At 40.3% G+C, this 10,618-nt stretch overlaps 2 non-coding genes across 2 annotated transcripts; both read left to right on the top strand.

Moving 5' to 3' along the window:
• The first annotated feature begins 429 nt into the window (after positions 1-429).
• TRNAL-AAG lies at positions 430-510 on the top strand. The gene has a single exon. It is a non-coding gene; the product is annotated as a tRNA-Leu (tRNA).
• A 7,290-nt stretch (positions 511-7,800) lies between these two features.
• TRNAL-AAG lies at positions 7,801-7,882 on the top strand. Its single transcript has one exon. It is a non-coding gene; the product is annotated as a tRNA-Leu (tRNA).
• Positions 7,883-10,618: the final 2,736 nt, after the last annotated feature.

The raw sequence follows: 10,618 nt of genomic DNA on the forward strand, positions 1-10,618 counted from the left end.
AGGTTGGTAATTATGCTGATTTAACCCTAACCGTACTGTAGATAGTTAAACCATCCACAAGAGGCAGGAGAATTTTATCACTGGTCACAATAGGCCTGTAATCTGCTCTGAGAGGTTTCCTCACCCTCTCGGTACAGCCCACATATAAGATGACGTCCAAGAATAGGAAAAAAATTTTCATTTTCTTTTTTGAAACAGCGCCACCCCTTTCCATGGATTGTGTCTGGTATTGCAGCTCAGTTCAATTGAACTGATTTAAGCTGGGCCGCAATACCAATCACAGCCTGTGGATATGTTGTGGCGCTGTTTCTGGTATAAAGCAGAACATTTTTCTAATTCCTGATGGTCATGATAAAAATGTGGTTGTGTGAGATGTCACGACTGCGACACAACGGCTTCAAAAACCCTGCCCTGCTGGCTATTTCCACAGGTAGCGTGGCCGAGCGGTCTAAGGCGCTGGATTAAGGCTCCAGTCTCTTCGGGGGCGTGGGTTCGAATCCACCGCTGCCAGAAATGTTTTTGGATTCTGAGAAAACCTTTTAGAGCAGTTCAGATCTGACACAACCATGTGATTGCAGGATGACAAATTCTTAAAGGATTTTTAAGGAACATCTCAGGAAATACAATCTGTTATGCCTTGTACGCACCGGTCTGACTTCTGTCTCTGGTTCTCCTTGTGCACTGCCCCCTCAAGCCCTGTAGCAGGCATTAGATAATCTGTACAGTTTATGTGGACTGTTCCTTTAAAGTGTAAGGCCTCTTTCACACGGGCGTTGCGGGAAAAGGTGCGGGTGCGTTGCGGGAACATGCACGATTTTTCCGCGCGAGTGCAAAACATTGTAATGCGTTTTGCACTCGCGTGAGAAAAATCGCGCATGTTTGGTACCCAAACCCGAACTTCTTCACAGAAGTTCGGGCTTGGGATCGGTGTTCTGTAGATTGTATTATTTTCCCCTATAACATGGTTTATAAGGGAAAATAATAGCATTCTTAATACAGAATGCATAGTAAACTAGCGCTTGAGGGGTTAAAAAAAATATATATATTTTTTAACTCACCTTAATCCACTTGTTCGCGCAGCCCGCATCTCTTCTGTCTTTAACTGTGAGCAATAGGACCTTTGATGACGTCACTACGCTCATCACATGATCCATCACCATGGTGATGGATCATGTGATGGACCATGTGATGACCGGAGTGACGTCATCAAAGGTCCTATTGCTCACAGTTAAAGACAGAAGAGAAGCCGGGCTGCGCGAACAAGTGGATTAAGGTGAGTTAAATTTTTTAAAGTTTTTTTTACCCCTCCAGCGATGTTTTACTATGCATTCTGTATTCAGAATGCTATTATTTTCCCTTATAACCATGTTCTAAGGGAAAATAATAATGATCGGGTCTCCATCCCGATGGTCTCCAAGCAACCGTGCGTGAAAATCGCACCGCATCCGCACTTGCTTGCGATTTTCATGCAGCCCCATTCATTTCTATGGGGCCTGCGTTGCGTGAAAAACGCAGAATATAGAACATGCTGCGATTTTCATGCAACGCATAAATCACAGCTCGTGTGCACAGACCCATAGAAATGAATGGGTCAGGATTTAGTACGGGGTGCAATGCGTTCAACTCACGCATCGCATACGCGCGGAATACTCGCCCGTGTGAAAGGACCTAACTGTCTTTTTTTTTCTCCCTCCTGTCCCCCCCAGGAGTGGACTAAGTATCAGGAAGGGTTGGAGGGTGTGGCAATGTATTACTGTTAATATTGTAAAGAAAAAAGTAAAGAGAAAAAGGAACTATTGAATATTTGTATAACATAAGCAACTAATAAAGATTATACTTTTTAAAAGTGTAACTGTCATTTTTATTTATTTTTTGTAATGTATAGGGGCAATGATACTGATCATTTTGTAATATACTTTAATTACTGAAATGGCACATTTCTATTAGAAAAATAGCTCTAAAGTGGCACATTTTGAGCCTTAGGGTACTTTCACACTAGCGTTTTTCTTTCCGGCATAGAGTTCCGTCCTAGGGGCTCAATACCGGAAAAGAACTGATCAGTTTCATCCCCATGTATTCTGAATGGAGGTCAATCCGTTCAGGATGCATCAGGATGTCTACAGTTCAGTCACTGAATGGTGTTTTGGACGGAGGAAATACCGCAGCATGCTGGGGTTTTATCTCCGTTCAAAATTCCGGATCAGTTGCCGGAATGCCGGATCCGGCATTAATTTACATTAACATAGTAACATAGTACATAAGCCGAAAAAAGACATTTGTCCTCCAGTTCGGCCTGTTATCCTGCAAGTTGATCCAGAGGAAGGCACAAAAAAAACCCTGTGAGGTAGAAGCCAATTTTCCCCCACTTTAGGGGAATAAAAAATTCCTTCCAGACTCCAATCAGGCATCAGAATAATTCCCTGGATCAACGACCTCTCTCTAGTAGCTATAGCCTGTAATATTATTACACTCCAGAAATACATCCAGGCCCCTCTTGAATTCCTTTATTGTACTCACCATCACCCACCTCCTCAGGCAGAGAGTTCCATAGTCTCACTGCTCTTACCGTAAAGAATCCTCTTCTATGTTTGTGTACAAACCTTCTTTCCTCCAGACGCAGAGGATGTCCCCTCGTCACAGTCACAGTCCAGGGGATAAATAGATCATGGGATAGATCTCTGTACTGACCCCTGATATACAGTACAGACCAAAAGTTTGGACACACCTTCTCATTCAAAGAGTTTTCTTTATTTTCATGACTATGAAGGCATCAAAACTATGAATTAACACATGTGGAATTATATACATAACAAACAAGTGTGGAACAACTGAAAATATGTCATATTCTAGGTTCTTCAAAAGTAGCCACCTTTTGCTTTGATTACTGCTTTGCACACTCTTGGCATTCTCTTGATGAGCTTCAAGAGGTAGTTCCCTGAAATGGTTTTCACTTCACAGGTGTGCCCTGTCAGGTTTAATAAGTGGGATATCTTGCCTTATAAATGGGGTTGGGACCATCAGTTGCGTTGAGGAGAAGTCAGGTGGAAACACAGCTGATAGTCCTACTGAATAGACTGTTAGAATTTGTATTATGGCCAGAAAAAAGCAGCTAAGTAAAGAAAAACGAGTGGCCATCATTACTTTAAGAAATGAAAGTCAGCCGAAAAATTGGGAAAACTTTGAAAGTAAGGGCTATTTGACCATGAAGGAGAGTGATGGGGTGCTGCGCCAGATGACCTGGCCTCCACAGTCACCGGACCTGAACCCAATCGAGATGGTTTGGGGTGAGCTGGACCGCAGAGTGAAGGCAAAAGGGCCAACAAGTGCTAAGCATCTCTGGGAACTCCTTCAAGACTGTTGGAAGACCATTTCAGGGGACTACCTCTTGGAGCTCATCAAGAGAATGCCAAGAGTGTGCAAAGCACTAAACAAAGCAAAAGGTGGCTACTTTGAAGAACCTAGAATATGACATATTTTCAGTTGTTTCACACTTGTTTGTTATGTATATAATTCCACATGTGTTAATTCATAGTTTTGATGCCTTCATAGTCATGAAAATAAAGAAAACTCTTTGAATGAGAAGGTGTGTCCAAACTTTTGGTCTGTACTGTATTTATACATAGTAATTAGATCTCCCCTCAGTCGTCTTTTTTCTAACGTGAATAACCCTAATTTTGATAATCTTTCAGGGTACTGTAGTCTCCCCATTCCAGTTATTACTTTAGTTGCCCTCCTCTGGACCTTCTCCAGCTCTGCTATGTCTGCCTTGTTCACTGGAGCCCAGAACTGTACACAGTACTCCATGTGTGGTCTGACTAGTGATTTGTAAAGTAGTAGGAATATGTTCTCATCACGGGAATCTATGCCCCTTCTGATGCAACTCATTATCTTATCTTATCTGCCTTGGCAGCAGCTGCCTGACACTGGTTTTTGCAGCTTAGTTTGCTGTTTTTAAAATTCCTAGATCCTTTTCCATGTCAGTGTTACCGAGTGTTTTACCATTTAGTATGTACGGGTGACTTGCATTATTCTTCCCATGTGCATAACTTTACATTTGTCAGTGTTTAACCTCATCTGCCACTTATCTGCCCAAGCCTCCAATCTATCCAGATCCCTCTGTAGTAGTATACTGTCCTCATCAGTGTAAATTACTTTACACAGTTTAGTGTCATCTGCGAAAATTGATACTTTATTATGCAAGCCTTCTACAAGATCATTATCAAAAATACAGAAATGCTGGATTGTGAAAAAAAAAATTGAAACGGATCAGTTTGTCCATATGACAATCGGAGAGATAGATCTGTTCTTGCAAATGCTGTGCGTTTGCCATGCAGATTTCCTGATCCGGCAGGCAGTTCCGGCGACGGAACTGCTTGCCAGATCACTCTGCCGCAAGTGTGAAAGTAGCCTTAGCAGCGCTCCTTTGTCTTCTGTTTACACAACACAGTCAGTGCGGAGCAAGTCTCCACTGTTATGTAAACAGAAGATAGAGGAGCGCTGCTAAGGCTCAAAATGGTCCCTTTAGAGCTATTTTTCTCATAGAAATGTGCGATTTCAGTAATTAAAGTATATTACAAAAATGATCAGTATCATTGCCCCTATACATTACAAAAAATAAATAAAAATGAGAGTTACACTTTAAGAAGATAAAGAAACAATCCAGTTTTTACTTTGGAAACTAGCCTCTTAGCAAACTGTTTCTAAAATTCATATATATTAAAAAGTTTTAATAATATGCAATAGCACAGGCTAGGTTTGTGCTCTTTCCAGGTAGCGTGGCCGAGCTTTCTAAGATGCTGATTAAAGGGGCTGTCCAAGTGTTTAAAACTGATGGTCTATAGGTCTTTGGTCTGATAAGTCATCAATATCAGATCGTTGGGGATTCAGCACCCCCCCGATCAGCTGCTTGAAGAGGCCATGGTATTCCCAGTGGATGCTTGTGGCCCTCTTCCTAGGCCAGTAAAGTCATGTTCATCGGGCACCTGGCCTAGGCGCAGCTCAGTCCCATTTAAGTGAATGGGCCTCGGCTGCAATACCAAGCACAACCACTATCCAATGGACGGCGCTATTAGGCATTAGATTTATGTGGACTGTTCCTTTAAGAAAATAAATAAATCAGTTTTTACTTATTTTACATACCTATCCAAGCTATTCTGTTTTCTCGTCACACACTGTGCTTCGTGTTATTGCTACAGTTGGGTCTTTATTACCTTATTTAATTTTTTAAAAATCTAAATTTACAAAAAATTTTGAAAAATTCACTATTTTCTAAAATGCAGTTTCTCTGCTTGTAAGATGGATAAAATGGATTTGTGACACCTCAGAAAATAGTTATTAATTAACATTCACCATATGTCTACTTTATGTTGGTATCATTTCGCAAAAATCATTTAAATTTTTTAAGACATTAGAAAGCTTAGAAATTATTAACAATTATTCACATTTTCAAGACAATTTCCCAACTGACTTTTTAAAAGAACCAATTCAGTCTGAAGTCACTTTGAGGGGCTTACATACAGAAACCAACCATAATTGACCCCATTTTTAGAAAGTAACCTCCTCAAATTACTTTTTATTTACAGAAATCCCCCATATGTGGTCTTAAACTGCTGTTTGGGCACACGGCAGGGCTCAGAAGGAAGGAGCATTATATGGCTGTGGGTGGGCAGATTTTGCTAAAACAGTTTTCGGGCACCATGTCTTATTTCAAGAGACCCTAAGGTATCTCTACAGTGGAAAACCCCAAGACATGACCCCATTTTGGAAACTATAAGGCCTCTTTCACACGGGCGTCGCGTTATGAGGGCCGGACAAGAGCAGGTGCGTTGCGGGAAAATGCAAAATTTTTCAGCGCGAGAGCAAGCATTTTAATGCGTTTTGCACGCACGTGAGAAAAATCGGCTTGTTTGGTACCCAGACCCAAACCCAGACTTCTTCCACAGAAGTTCGGGTTTGGGATCAGTGTTGTGTAGCATGTGTAACATGGTTATAAGGGAAAATAATAGCATTCTTAATTCAGAATGCTTACTAAAATGTTTATTGAAGGGTTAAAAATAATAAACAAATTTAACCTCCCCCCATCCACTTGATCGCGTAGCGGATCTCCTCTTCTTTCTACTTTCTTCAGGACCTGGCTAAAGGACCTTTGATGACATCACTACGCTCATCACATGGTCCATCACCATGTGATGACCATGTGATGAGCGCAGTGACGTCACCTCAGGTCCTTTCATCAAAAAAAGAAGAAGACATGCCAGGCTGAGCGTTAAAGTGGATTAAGGCGAGTTAATAATTGTTTTTTATTTTCTAACCCCTCCATCACTATTTTCCTAAGCATTCTGTATTAAGAATGCTATTATTTTCCCTTATAAACCATGTTATAAGGGAAAATAATAAAGATCGGGTCCCCATCCCGATCGTCTCCTAGCAACCATGCATGAAAATCGCACCGCACCTGCACTTGTTTGCGGATGCTTGCGATTTTCACGCAGCCCCATTCACTTCTATGGGGCCTGCGTTGCGTGAAAAACGCACAATATAGAGCTGTGCTGCGATTTTCACGCAACACACCAGTCATGTACACAGCCCCATTGGAGTGAATGGGTCTGGATTCAGTGCGGGTGCAATGCGTTCATTGCACCCGCACCGTGTGAAAGGGGCCTAACCCCTTAAGGAATTTTTTCGAGGGGCATAGTTAGCATTATGGCCTCATAGGAGTCTGTGGCTGTCTCTGTTATGGGGGCACTGTATCTGTCACTATTATGAGGGCAATATGGCTGTCACTGTTATGGAGGCACTGTGACTGACACTTTTATGGGGTTACCTTTGCTGTTCGCTGTTTTGTGGGCACTCTGGATGTCGTTCTTATGGAGGCGGTCTGTAGTAGATAAAAATGATTCATGAAAGGACTACTGGTTTATAGCAGTCACCAATCCCTAATTATCAGAAACAATACCAGCAAATTCAGGCTGTCCTGGATTGAAAATGGGTGGGGTTTATGTAATCTCTGCCGAGAAGTGATCATTCCTGGTTGGCTTTGGGGCTTCCAGAAGAAGGTTGGAAATTATGCTAATTTAACCCTAACTATACTATAGATAACCCATCCAGTGATTTTCTCACTGGTCACAATAGGCCTGAAATCTACTCTGAGCTGTTTCCTCACCCTCCCGGTACAGCCCACATATATGGACACATGCAGGGTTAGGAAAACCCTGTTTAGATACCCCTTTCATGGATTGAGTCTGGTATTGCAATTCAGTCCAATATAACTGAATAAAGGCTCATGCACACGAATGCATGTATTTTGCGGTCCGCATAAAATAACAGATGACGTCCGTGTGCATTCCTTATTTTGCGGAACGGAACAGCTGGCCCTAATAGCACAGTCCCATCAATAATAGGACATGTTCTATTTTTTCCGGAACGGAAATACAGACATACGGAAATGGAATGCACACAGAGTACCTTCCGTTATTTTTGAGGACCCTTTGAAATGAATGGTTCGGAAAAAATGGAACGGACACGGAAAGAAAATACGTTCATGCGCATGAGCCCTAAGGCTGGGCTGCAATACCAAGCACACCCTGTGGATAAGTGTGGCGCTGTTTCTGGAATAAAGCTGAACATTTTCTAATTCCTGACACTCATGGCGAAATATGTTGTGTGAGATGAAGGTTACAGTGGGGTCTAGTCGAGACATACAACCTATCACGTCTGATAGAAAAACCGTGCCCTACTGAATTATGTTTAAGTGTGTGTTTTCATCGAGAGAAATCCAGAACAGTGTGGTGACAATGCCAAGGTAGTGTGGCCGAGCGGTCTAAGGCACTGGATTAAGGCTCCAGTCTCTTTGGGGGCGTTGGTTCGAATCCCACCGCTGCCAGAATGTTTTAGAACAGTTAATATCTGACACAACCATGTGATTGTTAGCATCTAAGGGGCAATATCTTAGTAAACCGTTTATTAGAATTTTTCAAAAAAAATATAATTTTTTTAATCATAATCCAATAGCTCAGGCTAGATTTGTTCTTTTTCTAAGGTAGCTTGGCTGAGCGTTCTAAGGTGCTGGGTTGAAGGGGTTGTCCAAGTTTTTAAAACTGATGGTCAATCCTCACGATAAGGTAATCAATATCAGATCGGTGGGGATCCAGCACCCCCCCACCGATCAGCTGCTTGAAGAGGCCATGCCATGGTATTCCAGTGGGTACTGTGGCCTCTTCCTAGGCAGGTAACGTAATGTTCATCGGGCACCTGGCCTAGACGCAGCTCAGTCCCATTCAAGTGTATAGGTCTCGGCTGCAATACCAAGCACAGACACTATCCAAAGGACGGCGCTAGTAGGCATTAGATAGTCTATAAGGTTTATGTGGACTGTTCCTTTAAGAAAATAAATAAATCAGTTTTTACTTTACATACTTACCCAAGCCATTCTCTTTTCTCATCACACATTGTGCTTCATGTTAGGGGTAAGTTTGGTCAATATGTCTTTATTACCTTTATTTAATAAAAAAAAAAAAATATATATATATATATATATATATATATATATATATATATATACACAGTATATTACATTGTGCTTCATGTTATTGCTACAGTTGGGTCTTTATTACCTTTATTTATTTTAAAAAATCTAAATTTACATAAATTTGGAAAAATTCACTATTTTCTAAATTTAAGTTTCTCTGCTTTACAGATGGATAATGGATAGCGACACCTCAGAAAATAGTTATTAATTGACATTCCCCATATGTCTCCTTTATGTTGGTATCATTTTGCAAATATCATTTAAATTTTTTAGGACGTCAGAAGGCTTAGAATTTTAGAAGCAATTATTCAAATTTTCAAGAAAATTTCCCAAACTGACTTTTTTTAAGGACCAATTCAGGTTACAGTCACTTTGAGGGGCTTAACTTACATAAACCAACCATAACTGACTGCATTTTAGGAAGTACACTCTCAAATTATTTTAGGCTGATTTTACAAACTTTGTTAACCCCTTTAGGTCTTCCATAGGAATTAAAGCAAAAATGGAGGTAAACATTCCACTTTTTTTTGCAGATTTTCCATTTTAATCCATTTTTTCCTATAGCACAGCAAGGGTTAACAGCAAAACAAACCTCAATATTTATTAGGGCTCGTGCACACGATAGTATGTATTTTGCGGTCCGCAAAAAAACGATTCGCTAAAAATATGAATGACGTCCGTGTGCATTCTGTATTTTGCGGACCGAAACAGCTGCCCCTAATAGAACAGTTCTATCCTTGTCCGTAATGCGGACAATAATGGGACAAGTTCTATTTTTTTGTGGAATGGACACACGAGCATACGGAAACAGAATGCACACGTAGTAACTTCTGATTTTTTTGCGGACCCATATGTGGTCTTAACCCCTTAAGGACTCGGCCCCTATTTCACCTTCTGGACTTGGCCATTTTTTGCAAATCTGACCAGTGTCATTTTAAGTGCTGATAACTTTAAACGCTTTGACTTATCCAGGCCATTCTGAGACAGTTTTTTTCGTCACATATTGTACTTCATGACACTGGTAAAATGAAGTAAAAAAAAAAAAATCATTTTTATTTATAAAAAAATACAAAATTTACCAATTTTTTTTTAAAAATTGCAAATTTCCAAATTTCAATTTCTCTACTTCTATAATACATAGTAATACCTCCAAAATAGTTATTACTTTACATTCCCCATATGTCTACTTCATGTTTTGGATCATTTGGGAATGATATTTTATTTTTTGAGGATGTTACAAGGCTTGGAAGTTTAGAAGCAAATCTTGAAATTTTTCAGAAATTTTCAAAAACCCAATATTTAGGGACCAGTTCAGGTCTGAAGTCACTTTGCGAGGCTTACATAATAGAAACCATCCAAAAATGACCCAATTCTATAAACTACACCCCTCAAGGTATTCAAAACTGATTTTACAAACTTTGTTACCCTTTAAGTGTTCCACAAGAATTAATGGAAAATAGAGATACAATTTCAAAATTTCTCTTTTTTGGCAGGTTTTCCATTTTAATAATTTTTTTCCAGTTACAAAGCAAGGGTTAACAGCCAAACCAAACTCAATATTTATGGCCCTGATTCTGTAGTTTACAGAAACACCCCATATGTGGTCGTAAACTACTGTGAGGGGCACACGGCAGGGCGCAGAAGGAAAGGAATACCATACGGTTTTTGGAAGGCAGATTTTGCTGGACAGTTTTTTTTGACACAATGTCCCATTAGAAGCCCCCCTGATGCACTCCTAGAGTAGAAACTCCATAAAAGTGACCCCATCTAAGAAACTACACCCCTCAAGGTATTCAAAACTGATTTTAACAAACGTTGTTAAACCTTAAGGTGTTCCACAAGAATTTATGGAAAATAGAGATACAATTTCAAGATTCACTTTTTTGGCAGATTTTCCATTTTAATAATTTTTTTACAGTTACAAAGCAAGGGTTAACAGCCAAACAAAACTCAATATTTATGGCCCTGATTCTGTAGTTTACAGAAACACCCCATATGTGGTCGTAAACAGCTGTACGGGCACACGGCAGGGCGCAGAAGGAAAGGTATGTCATACGGTTTTTGGAAGGCAGATTTTGCTGGACTAGTTTT

This window comes from Bufo bufo, chromosome 1 (genome assembly GCF_905171765.1).
Source record: "Bufo bufo chromosome 1, aBufBuf1.1, whole genome shotgun sequence".
In the NCBI taxonomy this organism is placed as follows: domain Eukaryota; kingdom Metazoa; phylum Chordata; class Amphibia; order Anura; family Bufonidae; genus Bufo; species Bufo bufo.